This window comes from Quercus suber, unplaced genomic scaffold, assembly GCF_002906115.3.
Source record: "Quercus suber isolate HL8 unplaced genomic scaffold, Cork oak 2.0 scaffold_468, whole genome shotgun sequence".
In the NCBI taxonomy this organism is placed as follows: Eukaryota; Viridiplantae; Streptophyta; class Magnoliopsida; order Fagales; family Fagaceae; genus Quercus; species Quercus suber.
Genome location: NW_027069919.1, coordinates 546,954 through 570,919, shown reverse-complemented (window position 1 = coordinate 570,919; position 23,966 = coordinate 546,954). Strand labels below are relative to the sequence as shown.

The following is a 23,966-nucleotide window of genomic DNA, read 5'->3' as shown; positions in this document are numbered from 1 at the left end:
ATCTAATTTTATTATAATGATAATTGATTTTGAATGATGTGATACTATGTAGTATACAACTATGCATAGCTTTGGATTTATGTAAAATGAAATGTTATTCAAGTACATCATTTTCATATAAAAGCATAGAAATTGGATCTTATGTTATGTGTTATTTAAGTAATTTTAGAAATCGATAACCTTTTTTTTATTATTAGTTTAAAGCATTGCATCAAATAACACTATTCAAAACTAATTTTTCTAGTGAGTACAACAATCAATTTGAAACAGAAACAATTACTATACGCACATGTTAAGACACTTTTAAAGCAATGAATTTTCAAAGTGTTTAAGCAATGAATTCTGAATGGTGCCGGTCTCCAAATATGAATACTATTTCTCTTTTTGGCAAATACTAGTGAAAGTACAGTTTTCCCAATAATATAATAATTATATCTATAAAAAAAATATTTAAAATCTTATACAAAAAAAAATGTATGTGAAGCTAATAAATTTTTTTTTAAAACTAATAAATCAATTGGTGGTAAATATATCCTCCACAATAAATCGTTTTCCTTGATTTTGATTTAACCAAGCACCACGTCAGCACATCTGCAAGTTGTAAAATATAATTGAATGAGAGATACTACGTCTACAACAATTTTACAATATTTTTACAACAAATCACAAGTGATTAGTTGTCATTGGTTCAAATTTGAAACTAACACTAAGATTACTTTTTTGCCCCAACAATAACAACCAGTAACAACCTGCCACTTAGAATTTGTTGTAAAAATGTTTTAGACATATCATTTCTCTAATTGAATATCATATTGTAGGTTGAGTCGTGTAAAGCAACCTAACCCATCCCACTTGCTTTTTTTTTTCTTTTTTTCTTTGTTTTTTTAATAATTGATACTAATGGCGGCAGGGGCAAATTTGGAATAAATCAAGACAAAAAACCCATTCAGTTTCGTCAACCAACAACCAATAGCAAACCCTGTTCAAACAACTGACAACAAAACATTAGAAATGCTGAAAGCTGCAAAATCCTCTGTCCCCGTTCGCCATCATATATCGTTAACCCAACACCTATCTGTACCTGATAGCTTCCCCTGATCGCCAGTGACACGTGGCAACAACTTAAGTCCCACGCATATAATATTTTAAAAACAAAATTAAATAAGAATAAAAAAAAAAAGGTATAAAACACACAAAAATATAATACTAAATACTAATATAAATACAAAAGCCAGCATTACCACCAGCTTGAACTAATAAACTATTAATATTGTAGACCACCATTGACCACCACAACTACGCGCATTGCGCAAGCTTTCTCCGGCAAGTCTCAGGGGACCTCCATGGCTGGAGATAAATCATAAACGGCTATGTACCAAGCTCTGGGGGATCGGTTCCAGAGTTTGGAGGTGAGTCACAAGAGGCTGAGGGAACAGTTTAATAAGGCAGTTCAAGAAAATAAGATAACAAAGAACAAACAAGTGGGTGATGATATGGTGGGCTTAGACTCAGATTCGAGGTGGGGTTGCTTCCTTGGGTTCTTTGGGGCTGAGGGGCCATACAGAAGTGTGTTGGAGAACATGGGTCGTGTTGTTCACGTGTGCAAAGCTTCTTCTGGGGAGATCATATACTAGTATGTATGTATATATATGAGTTTTTTGTATGCAAAGAGATTTCATGAAAGTTTGTCTGTTCATGAACTTTATTTATTGGTTGACCATGTTTGGTTGTAAGTTATACTGGGACTGTATTGTTGTGGTTTATGGAACAGTTATGTAGGAATAGAATGTTTGATGTGGTTTAATTAATGTGAAGGTAAAAGGTCACGGAAAAGAGTGAGCTTTATGTTAAATTGGATCAGATGAAAGTTGAAGTATTATAGGTAAATGAAGTAATTAATATATAAGAAGTAGATGTTTGAATAGGAAGGTAGTGTACTTTGGTGAGAGATATTAATTTTTCTATCAAAGTGTGAAGATGTTTGCACAAAAGTTCACACAAGCATATCTTCATTTTTAGGACTACAATTTTCTAGTTTTTTCATTATCAAAATAAGAGTTGGGATAGGAATTTTAATGCAAGTTGTGAAGGCTAGCTGATGTGTGTCATATTCTTTCATGTTGTGGACAAAACATATTGAGAATTAATCTGGAGTTGTTCCACTTTTCAAATTCAAGAAAGTTGTTGAGGCAGAGTGAGGTCCGGAATTAGATCTTAGTTTCAAATCTTGCCTAACAAAAGAGAAATGGGAAATCCAGGGTTCTTCAATTAGCATCCTTACTTGCTCATTGGAATGAAAATATCATATCAATCTGCATTACTATTAATAACATATTAACATATACAATGATAGGGGACTGCTTCATTGGTTAGTGTAGCTAGCATTAACAAGTTTGATTTATTGAGCACCAACAGACGTACATCAATCAATGGTGCAATGGTTCCAATGTTTCTACTTTTAATTAATGAAGCCCTTTAATCCTTGTTTGCCTTCTAGTGTATATGCTTCTACATTTGAAGATCAATGAGGATGGATAATAAACTCATGCTAGCTGTTAACCGGGAATCCTTTTCAACTACCTTTCTCAACGTGCAGTCAAATTATCATGCATCGTAGAAACAAATTGAGGAACTCAATCAACAATATATAGAACATAGTTCAAAGTCTAACTAGGCTTAAGTCTCAAGGCAAGTTTAAATAACTTGACCCTCATCTGGTTATGCCTAATATGCTAGACCTCTTGTTGTACATCTTATTATATGCTTATCTCATAGGTCAACAAAAGGTACAGGGTCTTCATCACAGTGATAAGATTCATAAGATAATTCAATTGTTCATGCCTAATGTCTTGTCATTCTCTAATCTCTAATATCCTTGTCTCATATGTAAATAAAGGTAAAGGATCTAAATCACAATACAGAGATTCAATAATAATCTTGTTTTTTTATTTTATATTTTAACATATTTTATTCCAATCTCCACTGACCAATCTTACCCACAAGTTTATGGTAACTAATTAATTTGTAAAAAAATTAAGTCAATTGCACTCCCTCTTTAATTATGGTGTAATTACAATGTGGCCTTCAATTTCAAAATAGAGGAGTGTAAGTTTAGGGGTGAAATTGCAATTGCATCATAATTAAGGGGAAGTGCAAGTTGTCCAATATATATATATATATATTTAACTAATGTTTACATAAATTTGTCGTGATAAATGATTTGTTAAGATCAAACTTGCGCACAAAAGATACTTCTTTCTTACATGTGTTAATCATGAGAGTTTTGTTAGGCTAAAAATTGCCTTAAAATATTATTTTGAATTGGTTTGGGTTTTCTTAATGTTAAAAGAAATTTCATTCCTTGTTAAAGAAGTAATTTGATATTCTTTTTCATTCCTTGTTAAAGAAGTAATTTGATATTCTTTGTCCACTAAGGAAGGTATTCCTAGTCTAACAAAGAATAGGAATTGAAACTTTATATAGGGACAATGTTGCAAAGGGTTTAGTTGCTTTGGCCCAAGGGCCTTTCCACATAATGAGACGAGAAAACTCTTAGAAGAACATGGATTGGGTTTGTAGGGACTTAATTTGGATTGGACCCAGAGTATGAATGGGTTTTCAGCCCAACAAGCCCAAACAATAAATTTTTAGAGAGTGGATCGAAGGTTTAGGCGCTGGCCGGCGTTCCGCGAACATGAACTTGCTTCTTTTATTAGAAAATACTTAGGACCATTTTCAACTGGGGGATGCTCCTCGGCCCGTGGCCGAGGAGCCCTCTCTCTTCTTTTTTCTCTTTTTTTTCTTTCTTAACTTTACTAGCTCCTCTTTATATAGTCTTCATTGTCCTATCTCGTTCTTCCATCTGTTGATCATCCATTCGCCTTTCTTCTGACCGCCCGTCATATCAGAGGCCTTATCAACACTCCAGTGGTTCACACTGATCAACGTTGCCCTGCTAAGGGGTTGCATCCCCATTAATACGGCTAGAGGGGTTAGGTGAATGCATTAAGTGGGGAGGTGACAGCTTGCTCTGGGCTTGTCCCTTCCCAAAATTATCCTTAGTATGCCGAGGACGAAGAGGTCCTCGGCATGGGTCCAAAAAAGAGTCTCTCCCTAATTTAGCCTTGGATGGTTATCCTTCCTCGGCGCGGGCCTTGGGCCTACTACACAATGGGCTGAGGCTATCAGGCCCACGGGCCCCACAATAGCCTCTCAAAACTCTGCTGTACGTTCCCTCGAACGGGGAGGAGGGTTTTGACATCCACAGGCCTTCTAGATGAATCGGCCCACTTCGGTTCGTGCTAATGCTGGCGGCTTTTCGACTGCCTGATGTATGTTTTGGCGTCTCAAGACTCAGTATGTGCCCACATTAAATTTTGGCGGCACCACGTTTCCCACTTTTAACGGTGTGATGGTAATCGTTCGGTGGGGATCTCCTGCTTTTATGGGCAGGCGGTTACATTTGGGGAACCTAAGGAGGAATATAAGTACCTGTTTGAACCGCCTGGTTTCCTCATTTTCGCACTTATAACCATTGATGCGTATGATTTGAATCTAGTTCAACTTGCACACTACCTGAAGAGAATCGTCATATTTCTGTAAGTCTTCTTCTTCCGGTGACCCCAAATTTTCCTTGACTCTATTCTTTCTTTTCTTCTTCTGGAATCTTTAGTCGTCCTTGGGGGATGGGTAAGTTTAAGAAGTTGGTTGAGTCCGACGAGATGATGAGCAAATTCATTTTTGACTATGGGATACCCAATAATGTGAGTTTGAAATACTGTGAAGAAGGGGAGTGGTACATTAAGAGAAGAGAGGGTGAAGTCGTGATCCCGATAGTTGCTTTCGTAGAAGGAGGGATGAGAATCCCTATGAGGCCAGTGACTCTTAATTACCTTAGGCATTTCCGCCTGGTTAACAAAGCGGATTTGGAAACCGTTCTTAGGTCAGAACTTTTCCTGAACGAAACTGATAACCAGGTCAGAGCTGCTCACAAAATCCTCGGGTGCGACCCAGCTCAGAAATCATTCCTAGTCCCGAAGCACGTAATTAGAGCTCGTGATCCTCGGCATACGCAGATTACCGTGGTGGAGGACGGTTTTGCATTTTTCGAGGGGTCTCACATACCTGAAGTTATTCTGCTAGCAGGTCCCTCCTCATCCCAATAAGTAACGGTGGCCGAGGAAGGACTATCTAAGAAGGCAGGGGAGGTGGTTGAACTGAGCTCTTCTGAGGACGAATATAGTGTGTTCAACCTAGCTGATCAGTTCGAGGATCCCTCTGGTGATCTAGGAGACCCTCATCTGTCCGAAGCCGATCTTCGATCCCTAGGAGTCGATACTCAGGCTGAGATGGGTTTAAAAAGACAGCCCCAAACTAATCTTCTCGGCCTGCTTGAAGGCGGTTCCAAGAAGGGTGCACCGGAAGAGTCGCAGCCTCAGCCCCCAACACCTCCGCCCTAGATTTTAACTGTGCAAACCAAGTCATCCTCTGTCCCCGTAGTATCAGACCCTCAGACCGAGTCTCATGACCCAAAAAGGAGGAGACTTTCCAAGGGTAAGGAGCCGATGGATGGGAGCAAATCCCATTCCCCTCCCGAGGAGGGTAGATTTCGCAGGCCTTCAAAGCAACTGAAGCTCGATGGTCAACGGAAAGGAAGGAAGATCATCCAGCAGTCCGAGGCTCAAGCCTGGCTGCCTGCTGCCATGCTCCATGATCAGCCCCTGATGGATAACGCATCGATACGGGAATCTCAAGGAGCTGAGGGGGCTCTCGTAGCCGATGCCCTGGAGAAGTCTCTTCTTCTTCCCACTGACATGGCCGAGCTAAGAAATATGAGTGGGTCAGAGGTTGTCCTTGACCTTAAGAAATATCTAGGCATGGTGGGTCCTTTGGAACCTATTTACTTTATTTGAACTTTGTCGCTTAGTACTCTCCTTTCTCTTTACGGAGTTACTTGTCTTTATTGGCAGGCTATCCAGGCCCTTTTCAGGTTAGACGAAGAGGTCGATGGCCAGAGCAGTGCCTTAGCGCAAGAGCGTGACAAGTTCTTGAAAGCTGTTAGTACCCTCAAGAGATCTGAGGCCGACCTAAAAAAGGTGACCGAGGATCTGGAGAAGATGACGAAGGCCAGAGACACTGTTGCCTCCGACTTAGCCGTGGCTAGGAAGCAAGCCGAGGATCAAACCAATCGCTTGCAAGACGTTGAGGGCCAACTACAGACTGCCAAAGGGGACATTACCTACTTGAAGAAAAAGTTGATCGAGGCAATCCATGAGAAAGGTATTGCCGAGTATGCCAGGGACGAGGCTGTGAGAGCCAAAGATGAGGCGGTATTCGCAAAAATAAACGCCGAGCGCTCTGTAGAACAGGCGGAGGAAAAGGCTTTCACAGATGGGGTGGCTAAGACTGAAGCCACCCTTCGGGCTCAAGTTCCTGCAGTGTGCAGGCATTACTGTTCTCAGACCTAGCATGAAGCCCTCAACCAAGCAGGGGTTGATGCCTCATCTGACCTTAGGATGGAGGACAGGGTATATTACCCTATTGCAATTCGCGAGACTGCCCCCGTTGCTCCCGAGGAAGGGTCTACATTACCAGTGACTAAGAGCCACAATAAGACCGCCGAGGATATATCTTCAGCTGACCAACCCTCCGAGGAGGTTGAACCTCAGAGAACGTTGGGGGGAGTTAGAACCGAGGGTCAAGAAATACCACAAGACGTGGCGAGGCCTCCTGCGGACCCTTCGAGAAAAAGCCCTTAGGCCTTGGTTAGAGCCTTTTGATCTGCTTGTCGAATTAATTTGCCTACTGAGTTGGGGAGACTGGCGTATGACATAGGACAATTCTGTTTATTTTCTCTTTTATTTCATTTTATTTCTTGCCTCGGTGGCGTTGTAAGGAGACTGTATATTTTCTGTTTGAACTGAATGCTCAATACTTTGCTTCCAACTATGGATATTTTCTTTTACTTGCTTTACTCTACTATTCTGCTCAATATTTGTATTCTATTCTGGAGTTAGTCTCACGAGATCACTTGCTCTCCTTCAAATATAAATCTAAGGACCGTATTATAACTTGGATCTAGGTAACACTCTGGTTTATCTACAGATAGTTATTTTCTCCATAGGTTCAAGTCCTTGGACCATGCAATACCTTAGTTCTGTCTACCACTTCTATTTTTCTGTACGTATCTAGTTTCCCCATGGGTTTGAGTCCGAGGACCATGCAATACTTTGGTTCTGTCTAGTACCCAGGTATAATGGTGTGAATAGTTTTATCATAAGCTTGGGTCCGAGGACCATGCAATGCCTTGGTTCTGTCTATCATTTCTATTTTTCTGTAAGTATCTAGTTTCCCCATAGGTTTGAGTCCGAGGACCATGCAATACCTTGGTTCTGTCTAGTACCCAGGTATAATGGTGTGAATAGTTTTACCATAGGCTTGGGTCCGAGGACCATGCAATACCTTGGTTCTGTCTACCACTTCTATTTTTCTGTAAGTATCTAGTTTCCCCATAGGTTTGAGTCCGAGGACCATGCAATACCTTGGTTCTGTCTAGTACCCAGGTATAATGGTGTGAATAGTTTTACCATAGGCTTGGGTCCGAGGACCATGCAATACCTTGGTTCTGTCTACCACTTCTATTTTTCTGTAAGTATCTAGTTTCCCCATAGGTTTGAGTCCGAGGACCATGCAATACCTTGGTTCTGTCTAGTACCCAGGTATAATGGTGTGAATAGTTTTACCATAGGCTTGGGTCCGAGGACCATGCAATACCTTGGTTCTGTCTACCACTTCTATTTTTCTGTAAGTATCTAGTTTCCCCATAGGTTTGAGTCCGAGGACCATGCAATACCTTGGTTCTGTCTAGTACCCAGGTATAATGGTGTGAATAGTTTTACCATAGGCTTGGGTCCGAGGACCATGCAATACCTTGGTTCTGTCTACCACTTCTATTTTTCTGTAAGTATCTAGTTTCCCCATAGGTTTGAGTCCGAGGACCATGCAATACCTTGGTTCTGTCTAGTACCCAGGTATAATGGTGTGAATAGTTTTACCATAGGCTTGGGTCCGAGGACCATGCAATACCTTGGTTCTGTCTACCACTTCTATTTTTCTGTAAGTATCTAGTTTCCCCATAGGTTTGAGTCCGAGGACCATGCAATACCTTGGTTCTGTCTAGTACCCAGGTATAATGGTGTGAATAGTTTTACCATAGGCTTGGGTCCGAGGACCATGCAATACCTTGGTTCTGTCTACCACTTCTATTTTTCTGTAAGTATCTAGTTTCCCCATAGGTTTGAGTCCGAGGACCATGCAATACCTTGGTTCTGTCTAGTACCCAGGTATAATGGTGTGAATAGTTTTACCATAGGCTTGGGTCCGAGGACCATGCAATACCTTGGTTCTGTCTACCACTTCTATTTTTCTGTAAGTATCTAGTTTCCCCATAGGTTTGAGTCCGAGGACCATGCAATACCTTGGTTCTGTCTAGTACCCAGGTATAATGGTGTGAATAGTTTTACCATAGGCTTGGGTCCGAGGACCATGCAATACCTTGGTTCTGTCTACCACTTCTATTTTTCTGTAAGTATCTAGTTTCCCCATAGGTTTGAGTCCGAGGACCATGCAATACCTTGGTTCTGTCTAGTACCCAGGTATAATGGTGTGAATAGTTTTACCATAGGCTTGGGTCCGAGGACCATGCAATACCTTGGTTCTGTCTACCACTTCTATTTTTCTGTAAGTATCTAGTTTCCCCATAGGTTTGAGTCCGAGGACCATGCAATACCTTGGTTCTGTCTAGTACCCAGGTATAATGGTGTGAATAGTTTTACCATAGGCTTGGGTCCGAGGACCATGCAATACCTTGGTTCTGTCTACCACTTCTATTTTTCTGTAAGTATCTAGTTTCCCCATAGGTTTGAGTCCGAGGACCATGCAATACCTTGGTTCTGTCTAGTACCCAGGTATAATGGTGTGAATAGTTTTACCATAGGCTTGGGTCCGAGGACCATGCAATACCTTGGTTCTGTCTACCACTTCTATTTTTCTGTAAGTATCTAGTTTCCCCATAGGTTTGAGTCCGAGGACCATGCAATACCTTGGTTCTGTCTAGTACCCAGGTATAATGGTGTGAATAGTTTTACCATAGGCTTGGGTCCGAGGACCATGCAATACCTTGGTTCTGTCTACCACTTCTATTTTTCTGTAAGTATCTAGTTTCCCCATAGGTTTGAGTCCGAGGACCATGCAATACCTTGGTTCTGTCTAGTACCCAGGTATAATGGTGTGAATAGTTTTACCATAGGCTTGGGTCCGAGGACCATGCAATACCTTGGTTCTGTCTACCACTTCTATTTTTCTGTAAGTATCTAGTTTCCCCATAGGTTTGAGTCCGAGGACCATGCAATACCTTGGTTCTGTCTAGTACCCAGGTATAATGGTGTGAATAGTTTTACCATAGGCTTGGGTCCGAGGACCATGCAATACCTTGGTTCTGTCTACCACTTCTATTTTTCTGTAAGTATCTAGTTTCCCCATAGGTTTGAGTCCGAGGACCATGCAATACCTTGGTTCTGTCTAGTACCCAGGTATAATGGTGTGAATAGTTTTACCATAGGCTTGGGTCCGAGGACCATGCAATACCTTGGTTCTGTCTACCACTTCTATTTTTCTGTAAGTATCTAGTTTCCCCATAGGTTTGAGTCCGAGGACCATGCAATACCTTGGTTCTGTCTAGTACCCAGGTATAATGGTGTGAATAGTTTTACCATAGGCTTGGGTCCGAGGACCATGCAATACCTTGGTTCTGTCTACCACTTCTATTTTTCTGTAAGTATCTAGTTTCCCCATAGGTTTGAGTCCGAGGACCATGCAATACCTTGGTTCTGTCTAGTACCCAGGTATAATGGTGTGAATAGTTTTACCATAGGCTTGGGTCCGAGGACCATGCAATACCTTGGTTCTGTCTACCACTTCTATTTTTCTGTAAGTATCTAGTTTCCCCATAGGTTTGAGTCCGAGGACCATGCAATACCTTGGTTCTGTCTAGTACCCAGGTATAATGGTGTGAATAGTTTTACCATAGGCTTGGGTCCGAGGACCATGCAATACCTTGGTTCTGTCTACCACTTCTATTTTTCTGTAAGTATCTAGTTTCCCCATAGGTTTGAGTCCGAGGACCATGCAATACCTTGGTTCTGTCTAGTACCCAGGTATAATGGTGTGAATAGTTTTACCATAGGCTTGGGTCCGAGGACCATGCAATACCTTGGTTCTGTCTACCACTTCTATTTTTCTGTAAGTATCTAGTTTCCCCATAGGTTTGAGTCCGAGGACCATGCAATACCTTGGTTCTGTCTAGTACCCAGGTATAATGGTGTGAATAGTTTTACCATAGGCTTGGGTCCGAGGACCATGCAATACCTTGGTTCTGTCTACCACTTCTATTTTTCTGTAAGTATCTAGTTTCCCCATAGGTTTGAGTCCGAGGACCATGCAATACCTTGGTTCTGTCTAGTACCCAGGTATAATGGTGTGAATAGTTTTACCATAGGCTTGGGTCCGAGGACCATGCAATACCTTGGTTCTGTCTACCACTTCTATTTTTCTGTAAGTATCTAGTTTCCCCATAGGTTTGAGTCCGAGGACCATGCAATACCTTGGTTCTGTCTAGTACCCAGGTATAATGGTGTGAATAGTTTTACCATAGGCTTGGGTCCGAGGACCATGCAATACCTTGGTTCTGTCTACCACTTCTATTTTTCTGTAAGTATCTAGTTTCCCCATAGGTTTGAGTCCGAGGACCATGCAATACCTTGGTTCTGTCTAGTACCCAGGTATAATGGTGTGAATAGTTTTACCATAGGCTTGGGTCCGAGGACCATGCAATACCTTGGTTCTGTCTACCACTTCTATTTTTCTGTAAGTATCTAGTTTCCCCATAGGTTTGAGTCCGAGGACCATGCAATACCTTGGTTCTGTCTAGTACNGAGAGAGAGAGAGAGAGAGAGAGAGAGAGAGAGAGAGAGAGAGCGAGAGAGAGAGAGAGTTAGTTTGTCTTTGGGAGAGTATTTGTTTATGTTTGTATTAGTGAGACTTGTGAGTGTTGTTCATAAGAGTCTATGAGTTCGGTTTGTGAGATTTAATTGAGAGCGATTGTAATCCCTATTATTGATAGTGGATTTTGATTGGTGTTGCCCATGGATGTAATCATGTAAAGCTTGGAGTTGACCAAACTACATTAAATATTATTTTTTTCTGTGAATGATTTTATTTCTTGTTCATGTGAATGCATTTATGCTTGCCCCAAATTTCAAGGAACTAGTATTAGATCTCAAGGTTGATCTTAATGTAGTTCAAGAAAATATTATTCATTTATACAAGTTTGTAATTGGTATGATATAGGCACGCACAAGGTTATCATTAGATGAGAAAAAAACAATCAACTTAGTTGTGGAAAGATTAATTGGATTAAGGTGGAGCTACTGCAAAAAGAATAAAGATTAGTTGATGGAATTTGAATCAAGGTGGAGATTTGTTAGAATTTGCTCCAAATTCCTATTTTGACTTGGATTAGGTTTTCTTGGTTTGTGATGAAAGTTTTATTCCTTCTTAAGCAAGAAATCTGGTATTCCTATCCTAATTCACTAAGTAAGGTATTCTTAGTCCACGAAGGAATAAGTTTTGAAGTCTCATATATAGACGATCTTGCAATGGGTTTGATGGCTTGGAGTGTGTGTGATAATGCTTGCTAAAGCACAACTGGGAAAGTTCTTTAAGAGTCTTAAAACTCTTTTAGCATAAATTCCCAATGTATGACAATTTTGCTAAAAAGCTTTAAGGGGTTCATTAAAGCTGAAATTTGGAGTTTTAAGGAAAAAGCTCTACAATCTATTGCTATGCTTTATAAATCCAAAAATTTAAAGTACTTTTCATTGTAATTTGCCGAACACTCAAAACATTGAAGAGTTTATCAATTGAAACTTTATATCACAAAAGCTCTATAGTTAAAAATCTACTTCTTAAAGCAATGTTATATGTGCACTTTGATCCAAGGGCCCTCCTCATAAGAAAAGGAGAAGACACTTAAAAAAACATGGAGTAGCTAGGTTCTCTAAAGAGAAGTTTAAGTGTTTCTATATCGTGGTGTGTAATAGAGAGAGATATTGTATGTACTAGGGCTTTGGGTTTATGGGTTCATGCATGTGAGGTTTGTGAGAGATGTTTACGTTTATGTTTGTGAGGCTTATGAGTGTTGGATGTAAGAGTCTATGAGTTCAATTGTTAATGTTTGATTGAGAGATTGTAATTCATATCGTTGACATTAGATTTTGGTTGGCATTGCCTAGGCTACGTGCATATTTATATTTCTTATTCGTTTGATCGTGCTTCTACTAGCCCCAAATTCTAATACTGAAGCTTTTATGGTTTGAGACACTTGGAAAAGGAATTCCATATCTATATATAAAAAAAAAGCACAGAATAACTTATTCCCTTCCTTCCCTACATTGTTATAAGATATGTCTAATGCTACACTGTATCACAAGTAGATCATATCATTTCTTTCTAGACTATTTTTAAAGCTGCATGTTTTTGAATTAAGAGGCCTCAAACTCTTGAATTTGTTAAGATCTTTTCTGTATGCTCTGGATCTGGTAATATGCATATTCCATCTCATCCGTAGCTATGTGTTTCTCATAGAAATGAAGAGGTTCCACTTAAGATTAGGAAAGCAATAAGTCTTTTTCATAAAAACTTCTTTTGCATGTTAGTACTATCAAATATTGCTATTATCTCAAAGGAAAATTTATATTTTAGGAATTATTCTGCTAAAAGTCTCTATGGATGGAAGGACTATGAAGTCCTTGGAAAACAAGTTGCTGAACTTCTTATTGCTGAAGATTATTATGCACCTCTTAAGAAAATCATGGATAGCTTGAGCACTGGGCAATCCTGGCCAGGTCAATTTCCCTTTAAGAAGAGGTCAGGTGAAATATTTATGACGATAGTGACAAAAAGCTCATTATATGAGAATGGTGAGCTTGCTAGTTTTATCACTGTTTCAAGTGATGCAGCCGCATATAATAGTATAAGTTCAGTCAACCTGAGAACACATCAGGATCATGTCAATGGCCAACCTAGACCTCGGGGGCTAAACTTGAAAAGGATTCAGTGGCACCAGCGTCCACCAATTGCACCAGTGCCATAGATTGCATCTTCTGTTTCCAATCTGGTGCTTATGAGTTACACTTTTAACAATTCCTTTCATTATTTTTCCTTCTCTTATTTTCGTAATTATAGTTGTTTTCATTGTAATCAAATTAAATTCTAGTTTTCGAAAGTGTGTTCAAAAAATTGTATTGCTGGACCAATCAGGCCTCAAAATTTTTATCACGGAGACATGGAGATGATACATTAATTGCATGTGATGCACCCATGGACAAGGAGGATACTGCAACAAATAGTGAAGATGCTAAATTTGACAAAACTAGTACACTGGTAAATCCCTTTTCTAATGACTTCCGAATCAATTTTTATGTCTGTATTTTTGGAGAAGATATATCTTACCTTTGACTTTTGAAAAATACTTTCACTACGTATCACTCTCTCAAATATGGGACTCTAGATTTGTATTCATCCAATACAATCATGTGTCCACAATTGGCTGTGTATAATGAGTTGGTATTAATTTTCTCAAGTCACTGGTTGGAATTGGTTTCAAAAATGGCCAACAAGCCTTGGTTTAAATGGCACTTTCTCATCCCATAATTAAGTGTGGCTATAGGGTGAGATTGCAAGCTCAAGACCCACTAGATGCATGTGTAACTTACCAATTTAAAAATAAATAAATTGGTTCTAGAAATGGACCAAAGTGCGGATTAATTTTTCACTCTTCTTGCTCTCTCAAAAGTGATCCTCTTATAAAACACCATTCCTTGATTGGAATAATGCTTTGATACTCTCTATTTTTTAGCTAGCATATCTCTCTCTACATTCCATTTGTATCCAAACCTCTGTTACATGGTACACTGCAGTGTTGTGTATACTTTCTTAGAGTTGTTTTTTTTTTTTTTTTTCCTTTCTTTTTCAGTAGTTACACTAAAAACATTGGGGATTTCAGTCATGTCTTGACCTACTAAAAATGTGTTAGCGTTCATTGATGTGTTGTCAAATCCTAGTACCAAAGCATATCATATTTGGATTGTATCAACATAGTGGTGCTAGGGTTGATTCTGGTTCAGAAATTGCTCAAAGATGACAAGAATTTAATCTACTCAAAGATGATGAGTTGTTGATCTTTTGCTCATATCTTTTACACTAACGAATTTTTTAGTAAAACTTTTTTTGTTGGAAAGTAGGCATTCAAGGCTTCAAAACGAACACAAATTAACCTTAGTTGGATTTAAAATGAGTGAGATATGACTATTTGAATTTGGCACAATTATGTTGTCCCTTAGAGTTCACTCAATCCTCACTAGACACTAGCTCAAGTGAAGTTACAACAAAGAGTAAACCAACTTTGAAGATCTTATGACTTAACCTAATGATTCCTTATATAAAACCAACCCATGTTGCACAAATTGAGAGAAGAGAGGCTACCGAATCAATATTACGTTGAGAAAGAACCTTCTTGAGTGTAAAATGTTTTAAATTCCTCTCCCTAAAGTGATTCTCCTTATGAGATCTTTTAATTTTGTCTCTGACAATTTCTCCTTAAGCCTAAATCGTTGATTCCTTGAACCCATGGAGTTAGTTCTTTGACAGTAGGTTATTATTGTTTCTAATCGGAGTTCCAGGTTGTCACAGATGAGGTTTGATTGTGGAGGAACTTTACGTAGAAGGATTCCAGAAATTTTAGGTCCATTATGGTGGGAGGCAAGCAGGGTGCTTGCTGAGGTTACAATAGAGAGTCTAGCTTTACAAAGATTTTGTAAGTAGATTATTGTAACTTTTTCATCTCTAAATTTTCTATGAGATTGGATCCCAGGGTGATTTTTCCTTTGAAAAATTTCTTCATTGGTTTTTTACTTTATTACCATATTTGTATACCTTTTTACTACTTTACATCTTTATTACTTTTGATTTGGTGAATTATAATAATGGTTGAAATAGCTGTACATGCTCATCTCTTTGGTATCAATCATAACATATTTGTTAATCCACTACTTAGTTGTTTGGGGTCAAAATCAGATTTTTTTCAAAATGATATCACCTGAGCATCTGCTTTTGTCAACATTTATTCTATATTGACTAGTTGGGTGATTGTAGGCAGCCAAGGTTTTGGCAAAGCTACAGCACATTAAGGGAAATAAGAACTGTGGTAAAGAAGATGATGGAAGTATACAAGAAAATGGTGCAATTGATTCTTCAGAAAGCAAAGTGACAGACAATTCTAATTCTTTTAGAGATCCAAAGGCATCAACTTCACACCATTGCACCCTTGATACAGAGGCTAAGGGAGAGAGCCCCTACAGAAAAAATTCTTCCTTTGCAGCTAGGAGAGAACAAAGTGACTTTGAGAGGAGTTCTGTTGTAGCCTCTTCAAGGGAGTGCTGTGAGTGTTTTGGTTTATCCAGACCTGGAGACCCCATTGCCAAGATTAGGCCACCAATTCAATGTGAAGCAGTTGGAACCAGAAGTATCAAAGTTGAAAGCCTTGGAAATAGAACATGAAATGCAAAGACAACTAAGTGATAAACATTTCCCAAATTCAAGGGAGAGCATTGGTAGCAATGGGAGTTCATCAAGCAAAGGGGATAATGAGTCAAACTCTATAGTAGATTGTGAGATTCGCTGGGAAGACCTTCACCTTAGGGAAGAGATTGGCCAAGGTATACTTGAGATTCTTCATTTTTATCTGAATCTAAATTGCGTTCTATGATTAAAAATTGAAACCAATTCATCGTATTATGATGTTGACCCATGGAGAAGTAGATCAAGACTAAATTTAGAATTGTCAACTACTCTGGCTGTCTCAAGTTAGGCACACTAATAAAATTAAATGACAATGACAGTTGATATATTAATATATGATACATTTTTTATCACTAGAATAATGAAAGTAAATGATTTTACTACAACTAATTGTGCGAATGTTTTTTCCCCAAAAATTGGTTGGTCCTCCTTTCATTTTTAGTTTAATACTCTATTAATTTATAACTATGTTATGCTGCCCTTAACATTTTATGAGAAGATTTAGGCACAAATTCAGGAAATGGAAATTTAAGAATGTACAAAAGAAATGTTGCTGGACATTTGATGTGAATATATGTATCTGTTCTTGCCTGACAGGTTTCTATGCTGTTGTTTATCATGGACTTTGGAATGGATCGGTAAATTTGAAATTCTCAAATTACGATATTTACTGTTCCAAGCAAGATTATTCAATCAATATCTTGACATTAATAATTTTAAGTGTGTTCATAATAAGATGTTGCCATTAAGGTTTACTTTGGGAATGAATATAGTGAGGGAACTCTACTTGACTTCAAAAAAGAGGTATCTCTAAAGTCTCAGCCAACTGCTTGTAAGTTGTAAATCTTGGTGGCAAAAGGAAGAACCTTATCCTGGGATCTCATTTGCATGTGTTTCAGATTGATATAATGAAGAGACTAAGACATCCAAATGTACTATTGTTTATGGGGGCAACATATACACATGAGCGACTTTCAATTGTCACAGAGTTCCTACCCAGGTAATAGATATGGAAGTGTTGTCTAAGGAGTGGTTAAACTAATGACATCTTAAATTAAATGCAGTCCACCTAACAATGTGGTATTTGATTGTTATGTTGAATTGTATTTTTTTCATCTTTCATGCTAAATAAAGTTCATTGGTAAGGCTAAGAGTACATGCCTATGTCTTTGTCATTCAAAATTTCTTGTTTAGAGTATTTTTCTAAAAGTCCCATGGATTGGCCTTGCGAGCCTGAGATACATTTATTAATTGGGATACTTCATGCTAGGTGATGTGTACATACTGGGGTTCAATCCAATCAGCCCAACTATTTGCGATTCTGCATAGTCTCCTATGTTTTTCTCTTTTAATGCTAAATATATGTTCCACTGTTTTAAGTAGATTTTGTTTTGCATGGTCAGAGGGAGCCTTTACAAAACACTTCACAAGAACAATCAGGCATTAGACATTAGACGGCGTCTGAGGATGGCCCTTGATGTCGTATGTTCTCTCTCTCTCTCTCTCTCTCTCTCTCTCTCTCTCTCTTTTTGAACTTGAATTTGAGCCATCATAATCTATTATGTTACTGCAGGCTAGAGGTATGAATTATTCGCATCACAGAAATCCGCCAATAGTACATAGAGACCTAAAATCTTCTAACCTTCTCGTCGATAAAAACTGGATTGTCAAGGTAATATGTGCTGGTTAATTGCTTTATATAATTCAAGTAGATTGGGCATATAGCAGTTGCTTATACAAGGCATTCAATTTGCCAGGCTGGAGACTTTGGCCTGTCAAGGTTAAAGGACTCAACCTTTATAACCGCAAAATCTGGGAGAGGAACAGTAATGATTTGTATTCTCTCTTTTCTTTTCTATTATTTTCTAATGTAAAATCTCTTTTTAACTCTGTATCCATATGCATAACTAACTTTTATCACTGAAAATCACCAATTGTTTGTTTGTTTGTTTTAATTTTTTATTTATTAAATGCAACCTCAGTGGATGGCCCCTAAAGTCCTAAGGAATGAACCTTCAAATGAAAAGTAATTTACAAAAACTGAGCTTTAAAATTCTGAGTGGTAAATGATAATCTTATAAAAATGTTGAAACAATGAAACTCCTCCTTGCTAAGCAAATCTGATGTGTTTAGTTTTGGTGTCATCCTGTGGGAATTAATGACAAAATCCATTCCATGGAACAACCTAAATGGTTTACAGGTCTCTCTCTCTCAAACACACACATTCAAGTTATCTAGCCGATGAAGCTCCTCTATGACCATTGTCTTCCATTTTGATAGGTTGTTGGAGTTGTGGGATTCATGAATAGAAGATTAGACCTGCCAGAAGATCTTGATCCCCAGGTGGCAACCATCATCAAAGACTGTTGGCATAGGTAATTTCATTTTCAACTATTTCTTTTTCTATGTATTATATATTTACATTGAACCTACAAGTTGAGCTAAACCTTTATTTACTTAAAAACAAGCAGTGATCCAGAACAGCGTCCTTCATTTGAAGACATAATCCAGAGAATGATGGGCCTACTTCAAAGAGTTGCAGCAGCAGTGTTAACCCGGAGGAGTTCAGAACCTTAGAATTGCAATGTTGTTTAGAATAAATATATAGTAGCCTGTCAATTGTTAAGGTAATCTATAACAGTTTAGAGGAGATCACATAGGTAAACCTAATAGCATATATGGGGTAATCCCAAGGGATTGATCGAGTGGTTTTCAATACTTATGATACATGAGGTCTTGGATTAATATCTCCTAACCAAGATCTTAAGGCAACACCCTAGGAGATTACTCCTTATAATTATTTGGTATGCATAGAAAGGAAGACAATACACACTCGGGGGATTAGTTAGGTGCTCTAAAAATCTTAGAAATTCACATCAACAAAAATAATAATAATATAATCACATAGGGAATTTTTACTTTCTTTTTCAAGAGGATCTTTTTAAGGTGTGGACAGAACGAGTGTTACGTTTTAGAGCAAGTTTTTAGAAGAAATTACAGTAATGACTTGCAAGTTTTGGTTGTAATCCAGCTCTAGATCAAAGTAAAGAATCTTCACTCTGATAGGAACAGACACTGTTTTGAAACTATTATCATTGTTGAATCCTCAATTACTTATATAATAGTTCCTTTGTGTATTCCAATTTTATTTGAGGTCATCAAAAGACCTCATTTACTGATTATAAATAATGTAGCGACTACAGTTAGATCTAGACAATGATATAGAGAGAAAAGATATACACACTTAGAAAATAAAACTTCACCGTAGCATGTGATTCATACTACATGTGTTTTACGACCAATTACGGAAATGAGTGATTGAATCCTTGTTTCCGCAGTGTGTGAATCCTATTGGTCATTGTTAAGACCCTGACTATGCTCTATGTGACTTATGATTATGTTACAAGATAAATTAATGTTCTAGTGCTTGCAACTCTAGCATGTTATTTATGGCCACGAGTGATGTGTTCTAAAGGGGCACAACTGGGAAACCAACTAGACCTAGCGCCGCAGTGATGACTCCAGGAAATTTTTTTAAGGTGTTCCTCAACAAGTATAAATTACACAATCCAATAAAAAGAAAATTTTATATATTGACAACAACAACAATCAAAAAAATACGCAAATACATAAAATTTACAATTGCCTTTTACGAGTTTTCATATTTTGAAATTGTTGCATAATATTCTCGTTATCAATGCTACAAGCTACATTTTTTTCAATATACACAACCAAGCAATCATTCATTCATTGATCTCCCATTCGATTGCGCAGTTCATTCTTTATATATTTCATTGCTGAAAAACTTCTTTCTACTGTTGCAGTAACAATAAAATTATTAATTATTGTTGTTTAGTTGTTTCATTAATTTGTTTGTCTTTTATAAATTATAATTTGTTATATTATTGTTTCATTAATTATAAAATTATTAATTATTATTTAGCCTAACATAATTTAATTTATTTGTCTTTTATAATGTATTGGTTAATTATACTGCTTTAATTATTGTTGTTTAGTGTAACAATAAACTATATCACTTTAATTTGTTTGTCGTTAATTATATTACTTTAATTTGTTATATTATTTAGTTCCTTGTGCACATTACACTAAAAGAACCAAACATTATACATCCAGCATAATAATTAAAGCAATGTAATGTACAACACATTACACTGCTTTAATTATTATTTACTACCTGGCCCATGTGCCCATCAACCCATCTACCCCCATCCCACTCAACAGACAAGCACAAACCGTCCCCCAATCACAACCTGCCAATCAGAAAATTTCACAATCACAATACACATTATACATTTACACCAAAAGACAATCAATATCACCAACACCAACACCAACACCAACACACACTAACCAACAGCAATAGATAAGACAAAGCCAAAAAACAGGCAAAAAGCAAAATAAATTTAAAGAGTAAAGCTGTAAAGATTGGTTCTCAAAAAAAAAAAAAAAAAAAGCATGGTGCATAAATGACAATTATGCACAAGTTAGTGTGCGTCTTTTTTTGCTCAAATTGTATAAAATTAGCAACTTTTTCCATTTTGCACAATTATGCCCAGAGCAAACCCATACTTGACTCATTGAAATGTTGGGTTGAGTTGAATTAACCTATACCCCGACCGAACCCATCCCGTTTTCTAAAGAAGGGATTAATTTTTTTTTTTTTTTTCATATTTGAAAGTAATATGCAAGATTGAATGTTCTCTTTTAGTGGAAAGATAATTAAATTGGATTTTTTTTTTTGACTTTCATTAATAGCATGCTATTTCTTAAGCATTTCTATGACCACAATTGTTTTTTTTTTTGGTCCACAATGTTTAGTATTTTATAGTGATAATATGCTATACCTAATAAAAAAAAATATAGTTCACGATATTTAGTATTTTTTTTCCCCGTTTATTTATGACGATGATATTATTAGTAAACTATAGATTATGTAAATAAAGTTAAAATTTTATGTATTATTAAATTTTATTTTTGGTATTTTATTTTATTTATTTATATTGGAAAGAAGACAAACAATTTTGGAATAATGACTTCCATGTAATAGCGTCCATCTACTTGTACTAGTAGTCTAGGGTTTAGTCGCCTATATAACTTATATGGTATTGTAACAGTTTGCAACTTACAATAAAATTTTAATTCATACTCAGGTAACCTCATCCCATACCTGCATACTCACATATGTAGGTTAAATAGTCCATTACGATAAGAGGTATCAGGTTTGGCCGTAAAAATATGGTCATACATTTAAAAATTAAAAAAATATATAAAAAATATATTAAATAAAAATATATAAAAAAATATATAAATTTTTAAAAATTAAAAACATGTGTTTTTTAGTGAGGGTAGAAAACAAAACCTACATTGCTAGCCTCTAGCCTGAACCAAATTTGAGGTGTAATCCATTTGAACGAAACCCGACCACTTGCAAAATGGCAGGTCTAAATGGGCATAAGGGTAGGGATGGCAGGTTTGGCAACCTCACGTGGTGGAAAAAAGTGTTGAGTTTGGGGCATTATTGTATTACTTTAGACTTTGGTAGAATTTTCACGGGTGTCAAACTTCTTTGGGAACGTAAACACAACCTGCGGCACTGAAAAAGATTATATGGAAACAACCAAACAAAACCATACCAAAACTCTCCCTCCCTGTGCAGAGTGAGGTCGTATCTAGGATCTCCCAGAAAATCTTTTGACGAGAGACTGAACAATCATACAGATTCTTTAACCACGAGGCAACAAGGACTGTGTTTATAGACTCATGATTCCAATATCTGAATTACCAAACCCCCTACGGCCTACCCTATGCTTTGCATGTAGCTCTAATAATATTGTTTCGTCAACTCACAACATCTTTGTTTTCTGTAGGAAAATCAGAAATCTTAGGTGCTGTGTAGGTACCAAGGTTGTAACTACTGACTAGTTGAAAATTGAATGACATATTTGGTCAAATCTTGTGAAAATGAAAATATGTCGGTGGCGTGTTTTGGACTCTACACCAGACGACAGAGAGAACAAACATGTATACATCGTGGCCCTTTTTTTTTTTTTTTTTTTTTCCTGATAAAGCTATATACACTTTAACAAAAAGATAATAATAAAGTTTTTTCATCAACTTCCCCCAAAAAAAAAAATTTCCACGGTTAAGATTGTAATGTTACCATTTTTCATAGTTTTTTTTTTTTAAATTAATTTCTTATGTGATTAATAATAATAATAAAACATCAAGTTGATTTATTACTAATATTATTTTTATTTTTATTAATATTAATTACCTCAGACTATATGCATCTATAACAAAAAGATAAAAAATAATAAAAGTTATTAAATTCATCCGAATGTATCCTAAGTATTATCAGGTAAACCTCCTCAGGATATGAAAGATAATTGAATTGACGTTCTGCACTCTGAGCTTGAATGACTTTGTCAAGTGTTACGCATTTTTCATGATGTTGAGTTTCTATTGCTTATGAAATTGATGTATGATTGTTCATAATATGTGGGATTTCATACATGTAATCATGTTTATATTCAAAACATCAAGTTGATCTAACTAAATAATATAGTTATAAAAATAAAAAAAAAAATAAAAATAAATGAATGTATCTAAGATTATAGGTAAACTTAGGTTGAGTTTGAATTGCGTCTGCTCTAGCGTCTTGCATTTGGTGTTGAGCATCTTTGTTATGAGTTTAAATAGTGGGTTATGCACTGTTTAAGGATCTGAAGTACTTTTTCAGCAAAAATAACTTTAAAATTAGGTTCCATGATACTATTCACACATTTAAAAATTATTTTTTACAGTGTTTTTAATTTTTAATTTTCATTTTTAAATAAGGGTATCCAAATAGACTTTTATCCTTTGTTCAAGTTTAATCGTGTTGTTTCTATGCATTTGCATGTACTCTTATTTAGTCATTAATTTAATTTATTTATTTTATATTAAAAAATTAGTATCATTGTCTTTGACTAGATTAAGAACTTCTTTATAGATTTCATTTATTTATATAAACTCTTCTTAGCTAGATATAAATTTCTTATTAAAAATACTTCCTTCATTGTTTTAATTTCTTGTTATATATTTTTGTACATTTCAATCCTCTAAGTTATATATTTTCAATGGTTACTTAGTTTTCTAAAATATTCTTTAACACATAATTAACATTAGTCCTTAAAAATAAATAAATAAATGAGGTCACATATCATTCCAATAAAAGTTACTCTCTCTCTCTCTCTTGGAGTGTAACCACTTCCACTACAAGTGGGTTTTTTTTTTTTTTTTTGGTTATGTATGATTTAAATTTTTTCTTATTCTTAGTTAGTTATCAATTTTTTTTTTTGGCGATTTTCCTCTCACCTTATTGCAATTTGCAAGCTTCACCTTTTTTTTTTTTTTTTGGGTGCTAATATTTTGTTCTTAGAGGAAACAAAAGAGAACCTGAGAAAGGCTCTAGAGTTTGAGCACACTCATAGCACATGCGAGGAGCTTATGCTTAGTATTATATTATTAAAATTTTAATTTATTTACATGTATAATCTACCACAAAACCATTGTGATTATAACGAGGAAGTAGGAATATAATGAGGCCAAATTGGTGGAGGATTCGTTGTTTCTCGATTTGGTTTATTGTTTGGATGTGAATTGAATGGGTGTACTATCTTTTGCCTATAGACAACAGTCAAAATTATCTGCTATGACTACTACTAGTAGGTTAATAAATCAGTGTTTGGTTATATAAATGTGCCAAGCTAGCTTCTAGGAAGGAACACACGAGGGAAATGCCATTCATATTGAAGAATTTTGGACCAAACCTTGTAGAAACATTACAGTAAAAACAGGTTAATGTTGTAAAGGGATGGTTTTGTTAGTTATGAAATAAAACCAGTTGATTCGCATTGATTGTTACTATTCTTCAATTATATTGTTTTTACTGGATCTGTGCGTTTATTTATGGTAGATCAGATGTTAGAATGTAAAGTTAGGTGTATCATCTTAAATTGAGTCTAGCTAGATTTAAAGATTAAATACTTTGTACTCCACACCTAACTAATTTTGTTTTAAATATTGAACATCAAGTAAAGTTTACAGGTAATACCAAATCCGCTTATAACAAGTTATGTGGATCGATAAGGTTGTTCTACCGAAGCCTTTGTATTCCCTTCACATCCATAGCTCTAATATGGACTAATTCTAAGCTCTTTATATGGATTCAATGATGGATTTTGTTACAGAAACTAAATCACAATGCT

General features: G+C 36.6%; 1 pseudogene; it reads left to right on the top strand.

Moving 5' to 3' along the window:
- The first annotated feature begins 1,245 nt into the window (after window positions 1-1,245).
- Window positions 1,246-18,273, top strand: LOC112026736 (uncharacterized; annotated as a pseudogene).
- Window positions 18,274-23,966: the final 5,693 nt, after the last annotated feature.